The sequence below is a fragment of the Saimiri boliviensis genome, chromosome 5, assembly GCF_048565385.1.
Source record: "Saimiri boliviensis isolate mSaiBol1 chromosome 5, mSaiBol1.pri, whole genome shotgun sequence".
NCBI lineage: Eukaryota > Metazoa > Chordata > Mammalia > Primates > Cebidae > Saimiri > Saimiri boliviensis.
Window position 1 is genome coordinate 20,745,627 of NC_133453.1, and position 24,473 is coordinate 20,770,099.

The 24,473-nt window shown below is 39.5% G+C and overlaps 1 long non-coding RNA gene across 1 annotated transcript in view; it reads right to left on the reverse strand.

Annotated features, from left to right (window-relative positions):
• Positions 1-5,421: 5,421 nt before the first annotated feature.
• Positions 5,422-24,473, reverse strand: part of LOC141584448 (uncharacterized) — a 388,524-nt gene continuing 369,472 nt past the window's right edge. The window contains exons 4-5 of the long non-coding RNA XR_012517501.1: positions 13,460-13,604; positions 5,422-5,503 (exon numbers count right to left, since the gene is read on the reverse strand). This is a non-coding gene — a long non-coding RNA (uncharacterized LOC141584448). The remainder of the gene's footprint in view (positions 5,504-13,459; positions 13,605-24,473) is intronic.

Here is a 24,473-nt window from a genome sequence, read left to right on the forward strand (position 1 = left end):
AAATAAATGTGTTGTTTAAGGCACCTAATCAATGGTAATTTGTTATAGCAGCCTGAAGAAAGACAGTGGGCAAGGGAGAGGTTAATTCCAATTCAGTATCTAATTCCTGGCAGGAGCAAAAATCCAAAATATAGTCAAAAACCAGTTCCTGTTGCCAATAACAACATTCTAATTTGGTCAGATTTTAATGCTAAAAGTAAGGACAGGTCCCTGAGGTTCAGATTGCAATAAACCACACACTGGGTCTTCTCTGGGGTACTTCCCAGCAGCATTTCCCATGGCCCTCACCCAGTCACCATGAGTTCCTTGGGCACTCAGAAGTCTCAGATCTAGAATAGAATGGAAATTCCCTAAGGCCACAGAAGACCTTTGAATGTTTCAAGAAGACGTGAACCTGCATCAGCTGACTTGGTTTATTTTTCACTGTGGTGGTGGTAAAGCGGGTGCACCCCCCTCCCTCAAGACTAAAGTAGACCTTTGCAGCAATGTCAAGGCTGAAAATAATCTAGGAACTGAGCAGTCTGGGAGGAATAAGTATTTGCTGCTCTGAAATCATTGACCTGTGAGAAATGTACTTGTGATTCTTCATTTTGTGACAATGGGGGGATTTGTATGACTCACTGAAATCAAAGTCAAAAACAGAACTTGATGTAATTTTGTTCTTATCTTTTGTATTTGAATCCCTAGATACAAAACACAATTCTTCATTTTTATGGTCGGTGTATGAAAATACAAGTCTATGTGATTGATAATTCTGACTAAATTGGAATTGAATTCAAGCATTTAGTATTGCTTTTTATTTTGCTGAAGTAATCGAATTGACTAATATAATAAACATTTTGATTGAACAATATTCACCTTTATCTTTAATGTTTTGAGTGGTTATTCCTGTTATCTCATGTAGATATCCTTCAGCGACTCTGGAAAGAAATGGAATATAATTTTGTTGCAAATCATTTTCATGAGAGGATTGACATTTCTCGTGTCTGTTTTTCTTTAAAAATAAAGATGTCTCTGTTCCTATGGCTTCAGATGTTAATATTTATTTCCCTGCTAGGGAATATATTATGACGTACCTCTGGGGTCTATTACATTTATCTGAATGACCTCATGGATTACTGGGAACTAATTTGTAACTATAAAATACAAATACACCTAGTTCAGACTTGTAAACACTTACTATGTCTTAGAAGGCCAAACACTGACTGGAATTTTATATAGAAATTACAAAATGGCTACTGAAATAATATTTCCATGATGAGATTAATATTAGTTTGAAAATATCTTAGGATGTAAGTTTCTACAAAAGTCAACAGTATATTTTGTTTTGGGTAAATGAATCACTGCAGAGTATATATGTGCATTTATTTAAATCCACTTTGCATCAATGAAACCTATAAAGGATTATGCCCATTTTCTCATTTTGAACCTCTCAAAAAATAAATCTCTTCTGAATGAATTGCAATTATGTATAGCTTGAATTACATCTAATTGCAATGTGGCATTGGATTATGGGGAAAGATACAGCACAAGTGAACTGTAATTTCCAAGGGGACTTCCCTGTTTGCTTACAGACTTTAGGTCTGTCAGTTTGAAAATTTGGACAACTCAGATTTGAAGGCCTTTGGACTTTTATGGTACCTGTCTCCAAACAAAATTCAGACTGTTCCCACGCATACTGGTCTGTGAGAAACTGGGAAGTGTGCTTTCCCATAAGGCCATGGGGCAGTTCTCCAGCTGTCACCATGTGGCATGTCTGACAATGGGTATCTTCTGAAGTGCCAGCCCATGTCTGCTTTATCTCCAATCCATCTCAGTATAAATAGATGTTTGCAGAGCCTTGAGACCATACGAATCACCTCAGGCAGAATAATAATTGTTCTTGTAGCAGCAGGCTCTTTCATGGACATATTGGGTTGGCAGAAAAGTGAATCATATTGGGTGTGTAGAATTAGATAAAGCCCAAGTCCCCATGGCCTTATCTGATGGTTTAGTTTGTTTTTCAAAAGTGAGGTGCCCAGAGGTATTGGTGCTCTATTTTAAGCAGACTGAGAGTTTAATAGGAAGGTTCTGACAAGCACCTGTAAGGTCTTCAGTAGACACTGCTGTGAGTCTCACTGGATTGAAAATCTGCATCATACAACTGTACCTAGTGTAAACAGGGTTATTGTTTCAGAAGATTCTAGAACAGAAGAGCCAGCTCTATTTCCCCAAGGTTATGCCCCTGTTGCATCAAGAGGCTGACAGTTATCTAAATCTCTCTTATCATTATTATTCCACTTTGAGGATGAATATAGCCCTCACCACTGGAACTGGGCACTAAACTGAGAACACGTAGCACCGAGAAAAACTCTGAAGCAATATCACGATAGTGGTCAGCAGTTAAGGGAATTGAGGTTTATAAATAAAACATACAATGTACAATCTATTTTGTTTCTGAATGCATTCCTGGGGGTGAAGTGAACCAAATAGATCTAGTCTGATAGAGGAAGATTAAAAAGTCCAAGGAGAGTCTCATCAATGATTATCAATGGAAGTTGCATGAAAAAAATCCTGTTATACAAAAAGAACTAGGGGAAATAGAAACAAGAAAAAAAAAAAAAGAACAGTGGAACTTCATCTCTTAATCGGTCTCTTTGCTTCAGTTGTCTCTCTGTTCCCATCTCTACTCCTGACTATTCCCAAAGTTAGCATCTTGAAACAAAAAACCATATATATTACCATTTTGTTTCAAGAAGTCTAGTGACTCCCTGATTCCTACAGAATTTCATAATATGGGATTCAAAGCGCCCATTACTCAGCTATCCATTGTGCCAACCTCATCTCCCATGGTGCCCTCAGTGGAAACAGTCTTTCCAAACTTCCCTTTATACAATCTGCAACTTCTTGCTCAAATCCTTTCTCCTTCACAAAGGCCCCTCTGCTTCTACTCCAGATGGCGAGATTCAAGAAAGCAGAAAATGTGTTTTAATTACAGGCAATGTCTATGAGCTTTATTGGGTACAAAGCACTAAAGCACTTTGTTAAAATACACTTCCGTTGTCTTCTTTAATATAAACAGCAACCTTATGAGGTGATCTCTTTTTATACATGGGAAAACTTCAGGAGAGAGAGTTTAAGTAACTTGCCCAAGGTCACATAGCTAACAAATGATGGAACAGAAGCCAGATTATCTTAACATCAGAGCCTGTGCTCTGAATCTCTTCAACAAAGGATCACATCTATTTTTGTAACCAGCTCTCCACCCGCAGGTAAAATTTTTAGGTGCAATAGATCAAATAAGGGTCAATAAAATGTTGTTAAACCAAAGCCCCACTATGTAATATATAAAAACAAAATAAATTTTTTTAAACGAGAGACAAACATATTCCCAAGAAACAGAATGAAATATTGACTTCAGAGAGAAGAAATGTAATGAAAAGGGAAATACAAATCCAGGCAATTGTTTTATGGATTAGGAAGGATATCAGAAGGAGGGGCAACTTACTACATCTGGACTAAAAGCTAGCAACACTAGCTCCTCTAGTGTGAAAGGTGGGAAGTGATGAGTGAGCTTGAGACTTGCGTAATGGGAAATCAAAATCCAATGCAAGACTTCAAATGTTGATTAAACCTGCACTCTAGCAGAAATTGAGGGGGGCACAGGGGATCTGATAGTTGTCAATGAAGGGTTATAAAACTGAACACTTTCTATGTAAAATAATCAAAGAAGACAAGTTTAGTATGGCTAGAAATTCATTAAAATAGTGAGGACACCAAGACGAAAAGTCCAAGAGACAATACAATGCAAGTGACGTGGGCCAAATGAATCCAGAGAATGAAGCCAAGCACTGGCTGGGGATGTCAGAGTTGGCACTTGGAATAGGAACTAGAGTTGCACTTATTAGAATGAATAGCATTTGAGTAAGTAGCCAGAAGTGAGAGAGATTTCTCTATCAAATGTCAAATATGAGCCAGGGTCTCTTGGAGATATGTCTGTCACAATATTTACCAAACAGTATTCCAAAAACTCTGACTCCAACCAGATGTTCTGCAGAAAAAGCATTAGTGGTTAAAGCAATTTTGAACAGGCTAAATAATACAGGTCTCTTTACAGACTTACAGCACTTGTTGGCAGAGTGAAGACTCTGAGAAGCCCAGCAGTGGTGGTGATGGGAGCAGTAATGGTAGCAGCAGCTTGTATCTATCGAGTTTTTTCTAGGTGCCAGCCACTGTACTATGATTTTACACAGATGACCAGTGTGTAACTGTCCTTATGTGATAGGAGTATTACTATCCCCATTAGACAGCTACAGGGTCTAAGGCTTAGACAATAAACCAATCCCTGAACGTCATGTAGCTGGAAAGTGGTGGAACTTAGATTCTAAATCGAGCATCCTGACCCCAGAGTATATGCTCTTAAATGCCACACTATCCATGCTTTCCATTCAATGTTGCTATTTAATATTTTTAATGTAAACCTTTTGAATCATAATACATCCACCTTCTTTCTTATTGTTTCCTGTAACTTCTCCTTCACCTAAAAATCCTTCTCCGTAAGTCGATTTTATCCATGAGTACTGTGCAGAGAGAACGTGCCCTATCCGCGTGCTTGTTTGCTTGTGATTTGAGTCTAGTTGTCTCCCTAGATGAGAAGGCTGCCATCCTGATTTATGAAGTATTACACAAGTGGGGAAATATCAAACTTGAGGAGGGCCTGATTTCATTCATAGAGTACATCATCAGAGTCAAACTTGCATCCCCTCATCCCTTCCCACCAATCTCTACCTCCACTAAAAAGCAAAATGTAAAACAGCCTTTGGCTAGTATGCTTATGACAAGTCTATTTAATCTCCCTGTCAGAAAGCTTCCTGGACTACCTAATATCTATGGCATGTCTTATCCTTTTTGGTAGGTGTGTTATACTTCACAATTAATTCAAGTTTATAAAATATATCTGCAGTTAAAAAAAAAAAAAAAATCCCGTTGTACTGTCCAAAAAGGTATGCTTTTAAAATTCCTTCCAGAAAAATGCTGACTGTTAGGCAATCGAACAACAAGCAGATAATATTGGGGGTTTCCAGAACAAAGGCCTTGTGAATTCCCAGGTGGATTAAAAACCTATTTAGAGACAATATCAGCATTGTCCCATAGACTATGTATTTGGCATTTTTATTGCACACCTGAAATTAATCGTAATGCAGCCAAGGTTTTTCTAGGGCAGGCTGGAAGGTCAAGAGAAGGCAAAGGCAGGGAATGAATTTCTGTAAGCGATGCGTGTAAACCCTGCCTGGTAATGCTCCAGCTAAAAACTCAGTGGCAGCTATGAGAAGATAAAGGTTTTCAGGTCAGCAAATTAGAGGGAGACTGAACCTCCTGCAGTCTAAAGAGAGAAGAGAAACCAAGCTTTCCCCAGCCCTTCATCGCTGCTCAGAACTTCTCACCTGTATCCCTACACCGTGTGCTCCTTTGGTGCAGACCAGAAGGTTTCTGCCATTCCACGCATCTCGATCTGTTTGAGTAACTGAAAAAAACAAACACCCCAATCAGCCTCATAATTGATTCCCAATTGATGGAAGGCAGCTGACTTTCTGCATTTACCCAGCATTTTACTGAAAGATCAAGCAGTAAATTTTTCAGGGCCTGCCAAAGGAATTATTAACTTGGTGAGCCCTCTGAGTTTCTTTCCTGTTGACAGCTGGTTTTCTTAAACAAGTTAGTACCTGCTGAGATGGGTTGGATTTTATCTGATGCACCAGAGCTGATATCTTTAAAACACACCAAACAGTCCCACACTTTGATTATTTGTAAGCCACCACCATGTAGTTAAATAGGTGCTCCACAAGTAAATAGAGGAAGGAATTGCAGTTCTGTTCAAGGAGCATGAAATGCGGCTTGCTAAGTTGCAGTCTATTTTTCCCAGGCAAGACACACAATGTAATTTTTTCCTTTTGATGACATGATGTCAGTGCATACTCCATTGCCTCCTGTATAGACTGACACCTGACAGGCCCATTTCAGTGTATTCCAAACCTGCCCCAGCACAGTTATTGTTTCCAAGCTCCTAAGCACAGTCACAGAAATGGGAGTGAGTTTGGTTTGATTACCAGGCTGGGAGGCTTTGAAGGAGCCAGAGCTGCCTCCTTTACATAAACCTTCACCTCAAAAGCCTCCGCTTAACTGCCTTTAAAAACATCCCGCCTTAGGGGGAGGTAACCTCTGTGGTTCTTAATGGTTTCAAAAAAATAAAAAGAAAGAAAGAAATATGTATTCAATCACCATGGACCCAGAGCATAACAAATACACACTGGTTGCCATCAGAGCAGATCATATTTCTAAATATGAAATTTATAGAGATTAATCTGTGAGAAAGAGGACTCCATTCCTGCCCAAAGATTTTTCTTAATCGATCCATATAGTTGTACATATTTATGGGGTACATATGATATTTTGATACATACATACAATATGTAATGATCAAATCAGGGTAATTGAGATATCCATTTCCTCAAACATTTATTATTTCTTTGTGTTTGAAACAATCAAAATCTTCTCTTCCAAGTTTTGAGCAGTTTCTTAAGAAAAGTAGGCATCCAAATGCTACTGGATCATAGCTTTTTATTATTTTAAGTAGTAAAAATATGTGTGTGTGTGTGTGTGTGTGTGTTGCTAGAACAGGATAGTAGAGAAGAAAAAGCAAAATAACTGTAGAAAAGGTGGATTTCTAAATTTTAAAAAGCCCTATTCTGGGTCAGAATTTTTTCTGTGTGTTACCTAGCAAGGCATCTCTTCCTTCCCACCCATTGCCATGTTTGGTGTGGCCCAGCACTCATAATCATTGCCCAGGGAATCTCATCTGTTTGGGAATTCATGAGATAGACTCCATGAATAGCACAAGAATGAGGATATATGCTAGAAAACACTCCTATAAGAATGTACTGTAACCCTTCATGGTGCTTTGCTGCTCCAAAAGTCTTTCTTGTTAACAACTTTCCAGGTCAGGACTTCTCTGAGGTTGAAGCAGAGAAAATGTTTTCATTCCAGTGACCAGCTGTCAACCCACAGGGAGGACACAGTCCTCATATTATAATCATATCTGGGCCATTGTTCCAAGAAGTGGGGTGTCACTTTGCTTGAGTGAACAGCTTGCCAGTGAGAGCACTCAGAGAGCTCAAATTGCCTACAAACTCCTGGAGGCTGCAGCCCCTAAGAACTCTTCTGCAAGGGTTGGGTGAGCAGAGCATAGACTTCAGGGCTACAAGCTGAGGTCCACATTCTTTACTGGCCCTGGATGGTGATCAAATCACTTGAGCTTTTGATATGTCAGTTTCCAAATCTATAAAATGAAGTTGAAAACATTCCCAGGGCTGCTGTGAGAGTTGCATGATATAGTTTACGACTTCCTGAAACATAGTAGCTCCAAACACATAATCATCCCCACCTAGGAAACTTACACCCAGGAGTAATCATGTTTACAAAACAGAGGACGCCTTATAGGGGAGGCTTAGGCTGGGACAACTCCTAATAATTCTTACAAAAAGCCTTCACTTGCCAGTAGGCAGACATCTGCTTCCATACTCTCCAGTTCCTCAGAAGACCTTACCACCTCCCTCTCAAAGGCAGACCAGCCAGCACAACTAGCAGTTCTTTTATGGATTGTTGGGGAAACCTATGAGAGTCAGCTTTCCTCCCTTCCAGTGATATTAGCACACACCTAGGTGGATTTACCTTTAACATAAGCTTCAGGGCCCTTCAATTGCAAAAGCCCATTTCAACCCCTTATGCCCAACTTAGAATTCATAATATTTGCATTCTTTTTCTTAGAGATGGCCTCTCAAATTGTGTAACTTCTGGACCCCCAAATATATAGATTTGCCCCTGGGCTCACCACAATGATAATGTCTTCATTATTTTATAGCTAAATAAAAAAAGCCCTGAGTTGACCAGGAGTAAAATCTGTGCTTCTTTGCTCCAGCTTCAGGCTTAGGCTTTTACTTAGCTTGCCTTAGACAGGCACCATCTCCCTCTGGGTCACATCAGGCGATAAAACCCACCCCCTAGACTATAAAAAAAAAAAAAAAAAAAAAAAAAAAAAAAAAAAAAAAAAAAAAAAAAAACCTAATTAGGAAAAAGAAAAGTGGAGATTCTGTAACCCCACATCTTACCAATAACCACAACTAAGAAGCTCATATTTTTCTCAGTGTAAGTGGTAGGTAATTTTCATTTAAGTATAAATATCAGATTTTGTCCCAGACTAAAGCAAACCCTGATAATTATACAGTTGCAAATTATTGTGTTAACAAAAAAGATCTAAATTATCTCCTTCCAGCACTTAATGAATTCAGCCACTTAATGAATTCCCGAAATGCATTGCTTTTCCCCATTTCACTTGCTCCTTGCAACAGCGGATTTGTATGCCTGTTGGAAAGAAGAGTGATTCCCATGTCATCCTTCCAGAGTACTATTTATTTGCCAAAAACAAAAATAGGAAAAAAACGAGGACTAAGTTGTCTTTGATCAGTGGGAATTAGTTGCAAATGCTCAATAAAAATAAAAGCAGGATTTGACTCTTAGTATGTTTAGGACTTCAATGATGCAATCGCCCGAATTTAGAATTTATAAGGCTGCTTTGTTCAGCTCCTTCAGCTCAGTTCCCATGTAATGTTTGCTTTCAGGGCAAAAACATGAAGCATCTGGATGAAATCTATTCTGGCTTCAGGAAGACAAAATGCCTACCCTGTAGAAAAACTGTCCATCTTTAAATGAAATTCAAATCCAAGCAACTTGCACCCTAACCAAAGCCTGTTTCTCTATATCTTTATAAACTGTATGATTTAAATCATCTGTGTGTGATTCTTTTCCTATTTTTCATAAACTTTTGGAGTAAATGTGGTGCTTGTTAACATGAGGACTTGATAGTTTGTTGCCATTTTCCATGATCTTAACATTTGGGAACATTTGTAATCAATAAAGGCAGACACAGGAAACAAATTTGATAACTGTTTTTAAGGAATAAAGATAGAATATTAAAACAGGATTTGAAAGAAGTTCTCCTACCCCAAATCTAATAAGCCCGTGGATTGACATTTTTGATAACTATATGGCATGCCATCTAACCTCCTACATTCATAGCAGAGCTTTCCTTCATTCATGATTTTCCACATTATACTATTTAGGCATCAGTGACAAGTTCATTCACTAATGTCCTTTAATTCCATTTGACACTTGGAAATGACAGCCAACTGGTCATCCAAAAAATCATGATGCATGGTTTTATATATATATATATATATATATATATATATATATATATATTACTATCTTTTTTTTCCCCCTTAATGGAAGTTGTCTACATTTCTTCTTTTGGCATTTGGTTACATAGGATGGCCCATGATAGCTGCAGAATCTGCTGCCATAGACAGTATCTCCTGTTTAAGGTAAGAAAATACCTCATACCCTTCCCCTACATCAATACTTCTTTGTCCAACGTCTGACCTCAGAGAGTCACAGTCTACAAAGTTGTCTCACCTACACTCAGCTTTGCTGGTGGTACTGTTCTACCCAATCTCTGCCTGGATGTGAAAAAGTACCCACTGGATATGCAATGATGGGCTCAATTTGAATATGGTGATCATTTGAGATAAAGTTTTGTTTTCCTAACAGAAGCCCGTAATAGCAATAGTGCCAAAGAAATAATTCCAAAGTGGAGTGATAATCAAAAATAGGAGAAAGGGTGCCTAGCAGGGCCCCATGAGGCAGAAATTGCTGGCTCTTCTCAAGTCAGATCTCCCAGGAGATTCCCTGTTTAAACTTTTCACAGAATGAAGCTATTAGAATTTGAAACATATATTATTACTTAATCAGAGCAGAATTTTTCAAACAGTTTTTGTTAGAGCTTTCAGGTTTTTTATAATGCCCAAGTAGGTTGAGCAGCAGCCTGAGAAACTACCTGGAAAGAGGAAGCAGGTGCGTGCTCTGAGTACCCACCCTAGCAGCATCACCCTAGAAAGCCCGCTTCTTCCTTATTTATAAATTGAGATTAATCACATTTGTAAAAAAGTATTTGGATAAACCACCCAGATTATCCTGCTTGGCTGGGCTAAGAAAATGTATGAAGAATAAGAGGAAAACCTAATTCTGCCCCCACCACCTCTCTCTTTGTGTCTCTGTCTCACTTTCTCCTTTCTCTGTGTCTCTTTCTCCTTCTTTCTCTCTCTCTCTCTCTCTCTCTCTCTCTCTCTCTCTCATTTCTCTCTGTCTTCCCAACCCCAACAGCGTGTCTCTCTGTTTGTCTCTCTCTCTTCTCTCTCTGCCTCCCTTTCCCCCTCATCAGTACAGTCCCTCCAGTTGTCATTATTCTGCCCTGGTTCTAGAAGTGATCGTCCTAGACAGTCAGTCTTCTTTCTCAAAGCTCAGAGGGTCATGACTTTGGAAGCTTTTTATATGTGAGGCATTTCTGTCCTCCTGTGGAAGGCTGCAGGGGTTGGATTCCAGCTAGTGCATGTATAACTATACTTTTTAGCTAGAGATAGAAAAAAATCAGACACATAGACTAATTAGGGCATCTAATGTCAAAACTGAATCGTGATGGACATGGCATGATCCTAATCATCCCACAATGTTAGCTAAACTCAAGAAAATAGATATATTCCCTTAATATCAAGTTTTAAAAATAATCCTGATAGATAGATGGATAGATAGATAAATAGACAGACAGACAGATAGATAGATAGATAGATAGATAGATAGATAGATAGATAGATAGGTAGGTAGATAGATAGATGTCCTATGAGTTCGTTGTTGCCCTTGGTATCCAGAAGGGTGAAAGTGCCTTCCATCCAGTAACTCTAATGCTCACACAAAGTGGCTTCTGAGTGGGAATGACTTAATCATCATTCACTGTACTTATTCCCAGGTCACTTAGGATGGATACCAAATATAGAAACCAAAAAAGAAAAGGAACCTTTTGACAATGTCGGTCTCTAAGGTCCCTGTGGCCAGATGGCACCAGTGTATTTGAAAATAATCTGACTCTCTCTACATGCTCTGGATTAAAAAAAAAAAAAAAAAGACTATAAACAGATTTTCCCAGTTGTAAAACTTTGAAGCAAGGAGCTTGGAATAAATCTAGACAGAACTGCACTAGAGCTTCTGAGATGGAGGGCTTTTCTTATTCTCCATTTGTGTGGGTAAAACATACCACGGAACAGTGGCAGGTTTCTTAGCACATTCTGCCTACTCCCCATCCCTGCCTGCTTCCTTTGGAAATAGACTCTTTCAGGGATCTCGAATGGGATAGAAAGGTAGGCTTCAGAACAAGCGCTATTTCCTAGTATTAGATAACAAACAAAGAACAATGTAGAAAATGTTTTAAAGAAGGTGGAGCATCTCCAAACTGTAAATAAAATACAGTAAATTACCATTTAGACAGCTTGCAAACAATTACAAACACAGAAAGCGAAATCAGTTTTGCATGTTTTGTGCTCCTTTATGAGAGTCAAATGATAAGTAAGCGGTCATCAGGGATGTATTCAATACCCAAAGTTCAACAGCAATTGGGCCCCATCTTCTGAAACATCCATATTCCTTATGATTCTGAAATAAGTCTGCATCCTCAGATTCTTCTCAACCTCAGATTCAATACATACAGAACAATTTTAGTGTCTTCTCTTTAAGTCTTTGAAATCTAGAGGTTCACATCGATAAGCATAAATATGTATCTGCTGCTCTCTACCACAAATTAAACCATTAACCAAATATCTAACGGTTGAGTTTTCTCCTCTCATACAGATTTTGATACTCTAGTTTGAGCAGAGAGCAAGTAAAAGAAGCATGAACATGCCTGTTTCTTCTTTCACAGTAACTCATCATTTTAGAGAGTGACAGCCTGGTAAGTAATTGAATAAGGCAAGATAATTAGTTGTAAGCAATGAAAACCAACTATGACCATCTTAAGTAAAGCATAGTACCTACTGGAAGCCCATTGGAATCTCACCAAAATGATGAAAGAGGAAGACTGTGCATGGGGCATGGGAAGTGAACACAAGATGGACAAAGCAACATTACTTGGGGACAGTCATCACGGGTATCATTGCTCTTCTTGCCATCTTCGTGGATGGTGCTGTGACTTCTTACTGTCCCCATTTCTCATGTTCCACACTTAAGCTTCAGAGCCCTAGCCAGCAATCCATTTGGTTAGGGTTGTATGTGTGCCTACCCACCTGCCAGCAAAGAGGTAGAAGAGGGATCTGGCACTGAATGTTGGGAGCAGCACTGGGGGGCAGGTGCCAGGGTTTCCTCCTCTTCCTAAACAAATGCTCAGGGAGAGAGGAGGAATTTACTCTCAGGCAAATCCGAGGGGTTTGTGGGAAGGGGACAGGTGCTGACCAAGCCCTGGATACCTTGGGACAGCACATCTACCATTAGAGCCCTGTAGCCCCCTCCTCTGTATTTCACTCTTGGGTTCAAAAACTATTCCCAAAGCCAAAGTATGCATTGGTGACACAGGCAGCTTCATATTTTTGTGCTCTTCTAATCCAATATTCTTTACTAGCTATGTACCTTCTATTTTTGGGGGCCTTTCCATTCTTAAAAATTCTATTCATCTTTATTCATGATCAACTGAAGGGATTTTTTCTGAGGATAACAAATCATTTTGACTATTTGGAACTACATTCCATTTTACAGTTTTTCCTTCATCCATAACTGGATAGCATTAGTCACTCACACTCACTTATGTTAGAGGTAGCTAACGTAAATATACATCCAAAGGCTTCTTCCAAATACGTGTAAAAATTCCTTTCACTAGCCATCATAGACTGTGTTCCCTGGGAAACAAACTCTGAGATTTGCATACGGGGGATTTATTGGGAAACACACTCAGGAATAAAACTGGCAACAGATAAGAGAAGCAGGACTGGGCAGAAGAAAAAGTTGAACTGTGATCCAGTTGCAGAGGAGACCTGAGCCAATCCTATGAGGAGCTCTCAACCTGGAAGAGCCCTTCAGAATTATCCCACCTAAGACAAGGTCCAGGATTTTGTACCCCACATCAACCAGTGGATGGATGTGGGCTGCCACTATGGAGGGAATGTAACATTGAACAAAGCAATTCCCCTCAAGTGGAGGATAATTCCTGAAGAGGAACTCAGCCATGGCTGTCGGTAGCTAATGTGTCCTGCCAGCTGGAGAATGAGTCCTCGGTCCTGAAGAGGAATCTGGATGGCATAATAGTATCCCCTCACACTCTGCTTGCCTCTTACACTGAGTCCATCCCATCTGAAAATGACTGCTCCCTGACTTTGATTGGTCTCTTTTCCTAGAAAAACTTACAAGGGGAAACTTAATGGGATAGATTTAAATTACTACCACTGAAGCTGATTTTTAAACTGCAACTGTCACTCCTCTTCTCTCTCCTTTAGTGCCCATTCTAGACTCCTCTCATCCTTGGTTAGTACCTTTTCTGGTCTTGGTAACTCACCTGGTGGGGTAGCCAAGACTGTCATCCTGGAAGGAGCTGAGCTTCTGTTTAACACACTCTTCTGATGCAGGACATTTATCCAAGAAAAGTACAGCCTCCTTATCTATGGGTTCAGCATCCTCAGATGCAAAGTACTGCAGATAAACTATTTGTAGGAAAAAATAAAAATACAATAATAAAAATAGTGCAAATAAAAACTATAGTATAACAACTATTTACATAGCTTTTACATTGTATAAATAACTTAGAGATGATTTAAAGCACATGGGAAGATGTGTACAGGTTATATATAAATACTATGCCATTTGTATAAGGGATTTGAACATCCTCAGACTTTGCTATGTATGGGGGTCCTGGAACCAGTGCCCTCAAAATACCGAGAGAGGACTGTACTATCAAAATGAGTAAGGGTGTGTGAAGACTTGTCCTGGTGAATCATCTGGTGCCAAGAAAATTCTTCCTGCCTTCATTATGTAAGATAGGTCTTATCTTTTTGGATGATCAGAGTCAATTATTTCTTCTAGAATGTTAATTCTGTTTCTTGCCTGCTAGTCTTTTGGCACAAGTATCTCAAAGTAATTTGCAGGCAGCCAAGGTGTAAAGTGTAAGGAGATCTTCACTGTGTCCTCAGTGGAACAAACACTGAGAGGGTGGAAGTACTCCTTCTCTATGACTCAGGAATTTCAAGACCTACAGAGCCTAGAGGTTGTAGAAGCAATAAATTCCCCAGGGAATCACTAGGTGTGATGATAGCAAAGCCACTACTACTACCACCTCATGATCCTGGACCAAATATTCCTCGTCTTTGGGGCATAGCACCACATAGTTGACATTCACTTTGAGTATATACTTCAGCCTAGAGGAGGGCAACCTTCCCCCTGGGATATCATCTCTAATCTGATACTTCATCTTGGTCTTCAAAGGATCATTCCATCACTCTGTCAGATCATCAGATTTTATGGTTTATAACAGGACCAGTGGATTCCACGACCAAGTGCCTTCTGCCATGTTCCCTTTTACTGTGAAGCAGGTCTCTTGGTCTGATGCAATATTATGGATCAAACTATCTAAGCTTTCAATGCTGCTGGCTAAAGCCCTGTAGGCAGGAAAGGCATATCCATACCCAAAACCTCAGTCTATTCCTATCAGAATAGATATTTTCCATTTCCAGGGGAAGGGGGCCTGGAATCTAATGAAATTCCTACCAAGTAGTGAGTTGGTTTCCTCAAAGAATGATGTCTTCCCAAGATCCTTTATCCCCAATTATTTCCCTTCCATCTCTTGACCAACCAGCTAAGCATCACGAATGCCATTTCCCACCTCATGTTCCTCTAATACCATAGCTTCTGCTGGGCCATATGCTTTGATCACAACCTGTACCCACTGCAGAGCCCTGTCCTGGTTGCTTTTCATGTTACCTGGTCAATCAATCAGAGCCAACATAAGAAACCAACATTGGTGTTCTTCAAACTACCAAGTATATCCATGCCATTTATTTATTCAGGAACTCCCTGGTTGTGAACTCAGAAGACCTGTGAGCCAGAAGACCCGGGCCAAAAATCCCTTTATTGCTTGGTTCTCAAATGTCCTCACTCCTTCCTGTCAACTCAGATCTTATGTTGAAATAGCCTTAAAATATTTTGATATTCGATTCAGGGAAAGATGGCCAAAAGGAAACTTCTCCGGAGTGCAGCTACCACCCAGTGAGAGAGAACCAAAGCAATATTCACATCTCCGAGTGAGGTATTGGTTTTGTTTAAAAGGGACTGGTTGAACAGTGAGATTAACCACCAAAAAAGGCTGTGACAGTAGCCCAAAGGCTTTCCAGCTGAGGCAAGGCAGGACACAGCCCCACCTAGAAAGCGTATCAGGCACGGAGGATCAGGAGGGCATCACCTCCTTGGTTCTCTGAATCAGATACAGCAATTCACTCCAAGACTTCGGCAACATACAGACCAGGAAAATGCCCCCTTGCTGAGAACCACGCAGAATCACAGATCCGAGTGATAGACTGGTGCCTTGTTAGCACAGATCAGGGCAGAGAAGGACTAATACCGAGAAAGCTTGCGAAAAGGAACTGCCCATCCCACAGAAAGGAGAGTAGAAAGCAGGGAGGGGGATACGACCAGACAGGCCCCTCCCCCACAAGATTCAGCTCCTGGAGTCCCTCTCCTGGGAGAGTTTCGCAGTTAACACATCCTCCTTCTGGGAGCAGTGGGCTCTGCAGAGGGAAAGAGTCTGCCATTGGGAAGGCAGGGCTAACCACACCAGTAGGGAAACCAGGTGAAATATAAACAGCAGCCTGGCTGAGACTGAGGCAGCCCAGCAGCACCTCCACAGGCAGACAATGGACAGAATGTCTCAAGTAGCACACTGACACCTGCATTTAAAAAAAGAAAGCCTCATACAGGAGAAATAACCCTAACTTTAACAGACAGGATGTGCACTCAGAGAAGATGGGAAGAAACCAGTGCAAAAAGGACAAAAACATTAAAGTCCAGAATGCCTCTCCTCCCCAGAGAGATCACAACAATTCTGCAGCATGGCAACCAAACAGGTCAGAAAACAATTTTGACGAGCTGGCAGAAGCAGGCTTCAGAAGATGAGTAATAACAAACTTCTCTGAGCTAAAAGAATGTGTTTTAACCCAATGCAAAAAAAAAAAAAAAAAACTAAGAATCTTGAAAAAAGATTAGATGAAATGATAACTAGAATAACCAACCTAGAGAAGAACATAAATGACTTGATGGAGCTAAAAAACAAAGCATGAGAACTTCGTGAAGCATACACAAGATTCAATAGCCAAATTGATTAAGCAGAAGAAAGGATATCAGAGATCAAAGATCAACTCAACAAAATAAAAAGAGAAAAAGGAGTGAAAAGAAATGAACAAATCCTCCAAGAAATATAGGATTATGAGAAAAGACCTAATCTACGCCTGATCCATGTACCTAAAGAGGACGGGGAAAGTGAATCCAAGCTGGAAAACACTCTTCAAAATATTATCCAGGAGAACTTCCCCAACCTAGCAAAGCAGGGCAACATTCAAATACAGAAAAGACAAAGAACACCACAGAGATACTCCTCAAGAAGAGCAACCCCAAGGCACATAATCATCAGATTTGCCAGGGTTGAAATGAAGGAAAAAATGCTAAGGGCAGCCAGAGAGAAAGTTCGGGTCATCCACAAAGGAAAGTCCATCAGACTAACAGCGGATCTCTCAGCAGAAACCCTACAAGCCAGAAGAGAATGGGGACCGATATTCAACTTCCTTAAAGAAAAGAAATTTCAATCCAGAATCTCATATCCAGCCAAACTAAGCTTCATAAGTGAAGGATAAATAAAATCCTTTACAGACAAGCAATTACTGAGAGATTTTGTTGACATCAGACCTGCCCTACAAGAGCTCCTGAAGGACACACTAAACACAGAAAAAAAAATCCAGTACCAGCCACTGCAAAAACAACCAAATGTTAAAGACCAATGACACAATGAGGAAACTGCATTGACCAATAGGCAAAACAAACAACCAGTAACAAAATGCCAGCATCAAATTCACACATAACAATATTAACATTAAATGTAAATGGCCTAAATTCCCAATCAAAAGACACAGGCTGGCAACCTGGATAAAAATTCAAAACCCATTGGTGTACTCTATTCAGGAAACCCATCCCACACTCAAAGACACACATAGACTCAAAATAAAGGGATGGAAGATCTACCAAGCAAATGGAGAACAAAAAAAGCAGGGGTTGCAATTTTAGTCTCTGATAAAATTGACTTTAAACCAAAAAAGATCAGAAGAGACAAAGAAGGGCATTATATAATGGTGATAGGATCAATACAACAAGAAGAGCTAACTATCCTAAATATATATGCACCCAATACAGGAGAACCCAGATACATAAAGCAAGTTCTTAATGACCTACAAAGAGACTTAGACTCCCACACAATAATAGGCGGAGACTTTAACACTCCACTGTCAATATCAGACAGATCAACAAGACAGAAAATCAACAAGGATATACAAGATTTGAATGCAGAACTGGAACAAGCAGACCTAACGTACATCTACAGGACTCTCCTTGCCACAGCCACAGAATATACATTCTTCTAAGCACCACATCACACTTACTTAAAATTTACCATATAATTGGAAGTAAATCACTCCTCGGTAAATGCAAAAAAAAAAACCCAGAAATCATAACAAACAGTCTCTCGGACCACAGTGCAATCAAATTAGATCTCAGGATTAAGAAACTAACTCAAAACCACACAACTTCATGGAAACTTAACAACTGGCTCCCGAATGTTGACTAGATAAACAATGAAATGAAGGCAGAAATAAAGATGTTATTCAAAACCAGTAAGAACAAGGACACAATATACCAGATTATCTGGAACACATTTAAAGCAGTGTCTAGAGGGAAATTTATAGCAATAAATGCCCACATGAGAAACGAGTAAAGATCTAAAATCAACACCCTATCATCAAAATTGAAAGAGCTCGAGAAGCAAGATAAAAATAAATAAGTAAATAAATAAATAAATAACCTCAAAAGCTAGCAGAAGACAAGAAATAACTAAGATCAGAGCAGAAATGAAGAGATAGAGACACAAAAAATAACCTTCAAAATCAATGAATCCAGTAGCTGGTTCTTTGAAAAGATCAACAAAATAGACAGACCACTACCCAGATTAATAAAAAAGACAAGAGAAAAGAATCAAATAGATTCAATAAAAAAAGGGGGGATATCACCACTGCTTCCACAGAAATACAAACTACCGTCAGATAATACTACAAACAATTCCATACACATAAACCAGTAAACCTGAAAGAAATGGATAAATTCATGGACACTTGCACCCTACCAAAATTAAGCCAGGAAAAAGTTGAAACCCTGAATAGACCAACAACAAGGACTGAAGTTGAGGCAACAATTAACAGCTTACCAACCAAAATAAGTCCAGATCCAGATGGGTTCACAGCCGAATTCTACCAGTTGTACAAAGAAGAGCTGGTACCATTCCTTCTGAAACTATTCCAAACAATACAAAAAGAGGGAATCCTTCCCAAATCATTTTATAAGATCAACATCATTCTGATACCAAAATCCAGCAGAGGCTCAACAAAAAAAGAAAACTTCAGGCCAATATCCATGATGAACATAGATGCAAAAATCTTCAATAAAATACTGGCAAACAAATTGCAACAGCACATCAAAAAGCTTATCCATCATGATTAAGTAGGCTTCATCCCAGGGATGCAAGGCTTGTTCAACATTCGCAAGTCCATAAACATAATCCACCACATAAACAGAACCAAAGACAAAAACCACATGATTATCTCAATAGATGCAGAGAAAGTCTTTGACAAAATTCAACAGCCCTTTATGCTAAAAACTCTCAATACACTAGGTATCAATGGAGCCTAACACAAAATAATAGAAGATAATTATGACAAACCCACAGCCAATATCATATGGGCAAAAACCAGAAGCATTCCCTTTGAAATCTGGCACTAGACAAGGATGCCCACTCTCTCCACTCTTATTCAATATAGTATTGGAAGTTTTAGCCAGAGCAATCAGGCAAGAAAAAGAAAGAAAGGGTATTCAATTAGGAAAGGAGGAAGTCAAATTTTCTGTTTGCAGACTACATGATAGTATATTTAGAAGAAACCATTGTCTCAGCCCAAATTCTCCTTAAGCTGATAAGCAACTCAGCAGTCTCAGGATACAAAATCAATGTGCAGAAATCACAAGCATTCCTATATGCCAATACCAGACTAACAGAGAGCCAAATTAAGAGCAAACTCCCATTCACAAATGCTAGAAGAAGAATAAAATACCTAGGAATACAAATAGCAGATGAGGTAAAGGACCTCTTCAAGGAGAACTACAAACCACTGCTCAAGGAAATAAGAGAGGACAACAAAAGCCAAAATAGACAAATATGATCTAATTAAACTTCAGAGCCTCTGTAGAACAAAAGAAACAATCATTAGAGCAAACTGGCAACTAACAGAATGGGAAACATTTTTGCAATCTACCCATCTGACAAAGGGCTAATAACCAGAATCTACAAAGAACTGAAACAGATTTACAAGAAAAAAAAATAACATCCAAAACTGGGCAAAGTATATGAAAAGACACTTTTCAAAAGAAGACATATTTTAAGCCAACAAACAGATGAAAAAATGCTTATCATCAGTGGTCATTGGAGAAATGCAAATCAAAACCACACTGAGATACCATCTCACACCAGTTAGAATGGCTATATATCATTCTATTATAAAGACACATGCACACACATGTTCATCACAGCACTGTTTACAATAGCAAAGACCTGCAACCAACCCCAAAGACCTGCAACCAACCCAAATGTCCATCAATTATAGATTGGACCAAGAAAATGTGTCACATATACACCATGGAATACTATGCAACCATAAAAAATGATGAGTTTGTGTCCTTTGTAGGGACATAGATGAACCTGGAAACCATCATCTCAGCAAACTGACACAAAAACAGAAAATCAAATCCCACATGTTCTCACTCATAGGCAGGTGTTGAACAATGAGAACACTTGGACACAAAAAAGGGGAGCATCACAAACTGGGGAATATGGGAGGGATAGTGGGAGGGAGGTGGGGGAGGGATAATGTGGGGAGAAATGTCAGGTATAGGTGATGGGGGGATGGTGGCAACAAACCACCTTGCCATGAATGTACCCATGCAACAATCTTGCATGATCTGCACATGTACCCCAGAATCTAAAGTACAATTTAAAAAAGAATTTAAAAAAATTTGTTTATATTTGCTTTGATAAAGACATACCCAAGACTGGGCAATTTACAAAAGAACGAGATTTAATTGGACTTACAGTTTCACATGGTTGGGGAGGCCTCACAAGTATGGCAGAAGGCAAGGAGGAGCAAGTCACACCTTACATGGATGGCAGCAGGCAAAGAGAGCTTGTGCAGGAAAACTCCCCCTTATAATAACCATCTGATCTTGTGAGACTTACTGTCACAAGAGTGGCAGGTGAAAGAACTATCCCCATGATTCAGATACATCCCACTTGGTCCTTCCTACCTCACATGGGAATTCAAGATGAGATTTGAGTGGGGACTGCAGTCAAACCATATCACTTCAATATATGATAATTTGAGTAAAGTGTTGTAGGTGTCTTTGAAGAAGCCTCAGAATAATCACTATTGAGAATATTTGCCATGATGTTGCAGAGTTCATCCTTGTAAGGACCTGACATCTCTCTCTTACCCATGGGTTCTGAGTTAGAGAACTGGTCAAAAGATTATGACTTTTTATTGGAGCAGTTGATTTCTGTCTACTGATCATACATTCTTGTTTTCTTTTCTTGTGTACACCAAGCAATATTCTTGCTGACTGACCTTTTATCCTGCCAGTCTTATCCTTCCATGCTGCTATAACAGAATAGAGTACAGTCCATTTTGTATTTTTTAAAAATTCTGGTGTCTCTCTCATTAGCACATTATTTGGCAAATGAAGTGTCCTCAGGTACTTGGGATAGGCAGCTTCCCTCAGTCAAGGGCAATTCCTGGAGAGCCAATCAAGGTTAATCAGTCAGCACCCTTGGTCCTGGGAGTGATGGTGAGAAGTCTGATGGTGTCTTGGTAGTACATCACTAATTCTGCTGTTCTATCTCATGACCAAGTCTCTTTCCTTACCCTACTTCAAAACAAGAAGCATTGAGTCCACGATTGCTTCCCATAATAAAGCCTTATACCGTGTAAGAAATGCTTGATGGTCCTGAATATTAAGATCACAAAGGCCAATGCATTCTACCTGGAACAGTAGAAAGAAAACAATTTCTATTTTTACCAAAGAAGTCACACTGTCAACTGAAACTCTAAAGATAGAAAAGACAGAGGAATATCACTACAGAAAAAGAGAAGAAAGAAAAGAAGAAAGAAAAGAAAGGAAGGAAGGAAAAATGAAGGAAAGAAGGAAGGAAGGAAGGAGGGAAGGGACCAATAAAGAGAGCGTGAGGAGAGAGGGAAGGAGAGAAGAAAAAAAGAGATCAATTTTCAGTGGGTCGCTATATTAGTCTGCTTTCATACTGCTGATAAAGACATACCCTAAGTGGACAATTTACAAAAGAAAGAGGTTTAATAGAGAACTCACATTTCCTCATGGCTGGGGAGGCCTCACAATCATGGCAGAAGGCAAGGAGGAGCAAGTCACATATTACATAGATGGCAGCAGGCAAAGAGAGATCTTGTGCAAGCAAACTCCTGTTTTTTGTTTGTTTGTTCGTTTGTTTTGAGACAGAGTCTCACTTTGTCACTAGGTTGGAGTGTGGTGGTTTAATCTTGGCTCACTGCAACCTCTGCCTCCCCAGTTTAAGCTATTCTCATAACTCAGCCTCCTGATTAGCTGGGATCACAGGAGTGAGCCATCACACCCAGGTAATTTTTGTATTTTTAGTAGAGACGGGATTTCCCCACGTTGTCCAGGATGATCTCGATTTCTTGACCTCATGATCCACCCACCTTGGCCTCTCAAAGTGCTGGTATTACAGGCATGAGTCACCACACCCGGCCTAACTCCTGTTTTGGTTTTGTTTTAATTGTACTTTAGGTTCTGGGGTACAGGTGCAGATCATGCAGGATTGTTGCATAGGTACATACATGGCAATGTGGTTTGCTGCCTCCATCCCTCCCGTCACCTATATCTGGCATTTCTCCCCATGTTATCCCTCCCCAGCCTCCCCACTCCCCACCATATTAGTACAGTATATGTGTTTACATATATAAAAATAAATATAAATGCATATGCCTTTCATGACAAAGTTTTGGGTGCATACTAGATATTAACTAATCTAAACCTTTACTAAACTTGAAGTCAAAATGCTTTTTTTTTTTTTTTTTGCCTTTCATCTTTTTTTTTTAATTGCATTTTATGTTTTGGAGTACATGTGAAGAACATGCAAGATTGTTGCATAGGTACACACATGGCAGTGTGATTTGTTGCCTTCCTCCCCTTCACCTATATCTGACATTTCTCCCCATGCTATCTCTCCCCACCTCCCCACCCCCAGTCCCTCCCCCATTTCACCCCAACGGACCCCAGTGTGTAGTGCTCCCCTCCCTGTGTCCATGTGTTAACATTGTTCAACACCCACCTATGAGTGAGAACATGCGGAGTTTGATTTTCTGCTCTTGTGTCAATTTGCTGAGAATGATGGTTTCCATGTTCATCCATGTCCCTACAAAGGACACGAAATCATCGTTTTTGATGGCTGCATAATATTCCGTGGTGTATATGTACCACATTTTCCCTGTCCAGTTTTTCATTGATGGGCATTTGAGTTGGTTCCAGGTCTTTGCTATTGTAAACAGTGCTGCAATGAACATTCATGTGCATGTGTCCTTATAGTAGAATGATTTATAAGCCTTTGGATATATACCCAGTAATGGAATTGCTGGGTCAAATGCGATTTCTATTTTTAGGTCATTGAGGAATCGCCACACTGTCTTCCACAATTGTTGAATTAACTTACACTCCCAACAACAGTGTAAAATTGTTCCTATTTCTTCACATCCTCTCCAGCATCTGTTGTCTCCAGATTTTTTAATGATTGCCATTCTAACTGGTGTGAGATGGTATCTCAATGTGGTATTGATTTGCATGTCTCTAATGAACAGTGATGATGAGCATTTTTTCATATGTTTGCTGGCCTCCTGTATGTCTTCTTTTGTAAAGTATCTGTTCATATCCTTCACCCATTTTTGAATGGGCTTGTTTGTTTTTTTCTTGTAGATCTGTTTTAGTTCTTTGTAAATTCTGGATATCAGCCCCTTGTCAGATGGGTAGACTGCAAAAATTTTTTCCCATTCTATTGGTTGCCAATTCACTCTACTGACTGTTTCTTTTGCTGTGCAGAAGCTGTGGAGTTTGATTAGGTCCCATTTGTCTATTTTGGCTTTTGTTGCCATTGCTTTTGGCTTTTTGGTCATGAAGTCCTTGCCTACGCCTATGTCCTGAATGGTTTTGCCTAGATTTTCTTCTAGGGTTTTTATGGTGTTAGGTCTGATGTTTAAGTCTTTAATCCATATGGAGTTAATTTTGGTGTAAAGTGTCAGGAAGGGGTCCTGTTTCTGCTTTCTGCACATGGCTAGCCAGTTTTCTCAACACCATTTATTAAACAGAGAATCCTTTCCCCATTGCCTTTTTTTGTCAGGTTTGTTGAAGATCAGATGGTTGTAGATATGTTGTATTTCCTCTGAGGCCTCTGTTCTGTTCCATTGGTCTATATTTCTGTTTTGGTACCAGTACCACACTGTTTTGATTACTGTAGCCTTGTAGTATAGTTTGAAGTCCGGTAGTGTGATGCCTCCTGCTTTGTTCTTTTTGCTTAAAATTGACTTGGCTATGCGGGCTCTCTTTCCTTTGAAATCTGGCACTCCTATTCAGTATAGTACTGGAAGTTCTAGCCAGAGCAATCAGGCAAAAAAATAAAATAAAATAAAATAAAGGGTATTCAAATAGGAAAGGAGGAAATCAAATTGTCTCTATTTGCAGATGACATGATTGTATATCTAGAAGACCCCATCATCTCAGCCCAAAATCTCCTGAAACTGATAAACAACTTCAGCAAAGTCTCAGGATACAAAATCAACGTGCAAAAATCACAAGCATTCCTATACACCAGTAACAGACTTAAAGAGAGCCAAATCAAGAACGAACTACCATTCAGAATTGCTACAAAGACAATAAAATACCTAGGAATACAACAAGGAACATAAAGGATCTCTTCAAGGAGAACTACAAGCCACTGCTCAATGAAATAAGAGAGGACACAGACAGATGGAGAAACATTCCATGTTCATGGTTAGGAAGAATCAACATCGTGAAAATGGCCATACTGCCCAAAGCAATTTACAAATTCAACGCTATTCTCATCAAGCTACCAATGACCTTCTTCACAGAACTGGAAAAAAACCACCTTAAATTTCATATGGAGT